Genomic DNA, 4,414 nt, shown 5'->3' with positions numbered 1-4,414 from the left:
TATATATATATATATATATATATTTGGAACAAATAGATAGAACATATATATTAAATTATGTGTGTGCGCTAACAAATAATATCATGTGTGGTGTAATTGTTTTTTTGGCAGTCACAATATTTCTCTTTTTTTTGGCATTATCGTACTCGTACCAATGATTTCCATATCGCGCGTATGCGATATAATGCCCGTTGTTTATACTCCCATCGGATGCCTTTATATACTGTATAACGCCGATTAATGTGTACGTTTGTGAATTGAGGCGAATGTCTGTGGCAATTGTTCCAAGTGTGTGAATGATTTTCTTTTCAGGCTTGATATTTCTATCGTCAGTAAATATCGATGTATTGATAAAAATGTGCGGACCATATTCGATATTTTTTGTTATTCGATATTTTAACGTTACTCGAATATTTCTTGCATTTGACCGCAGTCATTAATGCGTCGTCCATTGCCTCTTGTATATATTTTAGACCGTTATATAATATTATGTCTATATTTAAATTTAGATCTGTACTTTTCCTTCTACGTAAATACCCACAGAAATACATAATAGTTGCTTGCCAACTTGGCGCGTTTTTAAATATATATGTTGTCAAGTGTACTACGTTACAATTAGCGTTAATTTAGAAAGATTTGAAGTATAAGTAGTCAGAGCTGTACGAAAAAGCGGAAGATCAATTAAAATTTTTGTTCTTTCAGTATAATGATCTTTTGTAAGTTTGCCTCTGTGCAAAATGGACAATGCCAGTTGAAGTGTGCGGTTTTCTAAATGTTGTATTTTGTTCTTATAGCTCGTTACAAGTGCAATGCTACTTGAAAGTAAATGCAATATTGCATCAAAGGCACATGTTTATATTTTGATATCGCGCTGATTTTATATAATCCCACTCCGGGCATTTGTCCAGGTAAGTCGGTTTACGACGTGGTTTTACAGTAGGACATTGCTCCTGTGGTGACTTTCGCAGAGGCCTCGCCAATTTTCTCGGATATTGCCATCGAATTGCTCCGCATCATCAACAACATCGCTCGTATTAGGCGTCAAGTTTTCCTTAATAATTTCAACATTTTTAGTTGTGTCACAAATAATATTATCAGAATTGTTATAAACGCAATTGTCTACACTTAAAGAGTGATTTGTTTCCGCGGAACTTGCAGAGGAATAACAGGGAGTGACTGTATCGTGCTGGCCATCATCCTCGCTTACAATATCTTTTTCGCACGATGCGAGTTTAATTTTACCGTCGATGTAATCGAGATGTTCGTGGATAAATTTGTCGGCCTTCATGGGCAACTGACCTTTAAATGCACGATGTTTTAAATCTGCAAATTCCGCTTCAACGGAGGTAGAAGTGGCAATTTCTTTGCCTAGTTGAAAATGCGGCTGCATAACGCTGCTCCAAAACGCCACGTATGGTATTAAGTAAGTTTTCATGACTACAGCCAAATCCGGATTGTAACACGCATTAATTGCTGTTCCTTCGGTGCAGTTACCTGCTATTTGTTGAGCATTGTTGTATATGTTGGCAGTCCACTGAAACCAGTCGGAAATATCTATAGTTGTTGCTTCCGGACAATCTGTCTCATTATGATCATTTTTATCCCTGTCGTCGAAGACGATACAAGTACGTGTTGCAAAGCGGTTGGACAGATTTAATCAGTGAAAAAACGTATCAACAGCAAAAATTTAGTTGCACGATAGCTTTCAAAAAGCACGATGTTCATGAATGTAGTTCCGCCCGTTATTATATTCGAATTTATGGCAGTTGCAAAGAATGTAATACTACTATAAAAGGTGAAATTACTCACCAACCATGTGAAAATGTAGATGTTAAAATACATTTCACTGCGCTTGATGTATTATAATAGAAGACAATCATTCGTATAAAAAAAAGCGGCATTTAAAAGGTAAACGGCGTAAAATGATTAGTAGCGCTTTAATAGATCAAAAATTAGATGCCGTAACATTTCGCAGACAGGAGGCTAAACGTCTTAAGGATTTTCACGATGTTGAACCGTCCATAATACCCAGTGCTGCTGTGTTGCGAAAGGCAAAAGAGCAAGCGTTAATAGAGCGATACGGATTTTTATATACAGATTCTGTGCTAAATATTTTGGAAAGTGCAAAACATGGTAAATATTAAGGATATATACGCAGTATCGGATTGTTGGAATTTTTTTGTATATATTGGAGTACCGAACAACAAACCTTATATAAAAGTAGGAGAAAAAAAGACCCAGCAGGTTTCATAACGATAGACGCTACTGGAGGTGTCATAAAACGAAATTCTGATAGCTTATATTTTTATATCAGTGCATGTATGTGAATTATGACGGAAGTATTCCAGTATTTCAAATGGTGTCGGCAGATCACAAGGCAATGCATATTGCATATTTTTTACAAAAAATAATATCAGCAGAAAACGAACCTCCGCGTATGGTTGTATGTGATTTTGGCTGGGCTATCTTAATAGCTGTTGCACAGGTATTTGGAAAATGCGTCGATTTCCGACACTATTTAAGAAAATGTTTTAACATAGTAAACGGTAATAACGACACACTTCCGTCCTGTTTCATAAGATTAGATGTAAGCCATTTCGTGTCAATGATAGCTAGATGGAACTGTCTTAAAGGAAAAGATAAGCTGCTCGTTAAAAAATTTTACTTACGTTCTCTTTGTCAAGCGTGTAAAATCTTTCGAAGACTTATGTTTATTTTGTGAAGCTGTACTTGTTGTAGCATTAAATCAGTATGTTGGCTCCAATGAAACAGGGGAAGAATTGCCTTCTGAGTTGCACCTCAGATATTTACAGAATATGATAAAATATGTCCCAGAACCTGAGGATTTCGACGACAGGGATAAAAACCTTGATCATAATGAGACAGATTGTCCGGAAGCAACAACTATAGATATTTCCGACTGGTTTCAGTGGACTGTCAACATATACGACAATGCTCAACAAATAGCAGGTAACTGCACCGAAGGAATAGCAATTAATGCGTGTTACAATCCGGATTTGACTGTAGTCATGAAAACTTACTTAATACCATACGTGGCGTTTTGGAGCAGCGTTATGCAGCCGCATTTTCAACTAGGCAAAGAAATTGCCACTTCTACCTCCGTTAAAGCGGAATTTGCAGATTGGAAACACCGTGCATTTAAAGGTCAGTTGCCCATGAAGGCCGACAAATTTATCCACGACCATCTCGATTACATCGACGGTAAAATTAAACTCGCATCGTGCGAAAAAGATATTGTAAGCGAGGATGATGGCCAGCACGATACAGTCACTCCCTGTTATTCCTCTGCAAGTTCCGCGGAAACAAATCACTCTTTAAGTGTAGACAGTTGCGTTTATAACAATTCTGATAATATTATTTGCGACACAACTAAAAATGTTGAAATTATTAAGGAAAACTTGACGCCTAATACGAGCGATGTTGTTGATGATGCGGAGCAATTCGATTGCAATATCCGAGAAAATTGGCGAGGCCTCTGCGAAAGTCACCACAGGAGCAATGTCCTACTATAAAACCACGTCGTAAACCGACTTACCTGGACAAATGCCCGGAGTGGGATTATATAAAATCAGCGCGATATCAAAATATAAACATGTGCCTTTGATGCAGTATTGCATTTACTTTCAAGTAGCATTGCACTTGTAATGAACTATAAGAACAAAATACAACATTTAGAAAACCGCACACTTCAACTGGCATTGTCCATTTTGCACAGAGGCAAACTTACAAAAGATCATTATACTGAAAGAACAAAAATTTTAATTGATCTTCCGCTTTTTCGTACAGCTCTGACTACTTATACTTCAAATCTTTCTAAATTAAACGCTAATTGTAACGTAGTACACTTGACAACATATATATTTAAAAACGCGCCAAGTTGGCAAGCAACTATTATATGTTCCTGTGGGTATTTACGTAGAAGGAAAAGTACAGATCTAAATTTAAATATAGACATAATATTATATAACGGTCTAAAATATATGCAAGAGGCAATGAACGACGCGTTAATGACTGCGGTCAAATGCAAGAAATGTTCGAATAACGTTAAAATATCGAATATGGTCCGCACATTTTTATCAATACATCGATATTTACTGACGATGGAAATATCAAGCCTCAAAAGAAAATCACACACACATTTGGAGCAATTGCCACAGACATTCGCCTCAATTCACAAACGTACACTTTAATCGGCGTTATACAGTATATAAAGGCATCCGATGGGAGTATAAACAACGGGCATTATATCGCATACGCGCGATATGGAAATCATTGGTACGAGTACGATAATGCCAAAAAATAGAGAAATATTGTGACTGCCAAAACAACAATTACATCACACATGATATTATTTGTTAGCGCACACACATAATTTAATATATATGTTCTATCT

The sequence above is a fragment of the Odontomachus brunneus genome, unplaced genomic scaffold, assembly GCF_010583005.1.
Source record: "Odontomachus brunneus isolate Ranch 3 - 2012 unplaced genomic scaffold, Obru_v1 Obru_scaffold_319, whole genome shotgun sequence".
NCBI classification, from domain to species: Eukaryota; Metazoa; Arthropoda; class Insecta; order Hymenoptera; family Formicidae; genus Odontomachus; species Odontomachus brunneus.
The sequence above is the reverse complement of the archived record's forward strand: the minus strand, read 5'-3'. Positions refer to the sequence as shown.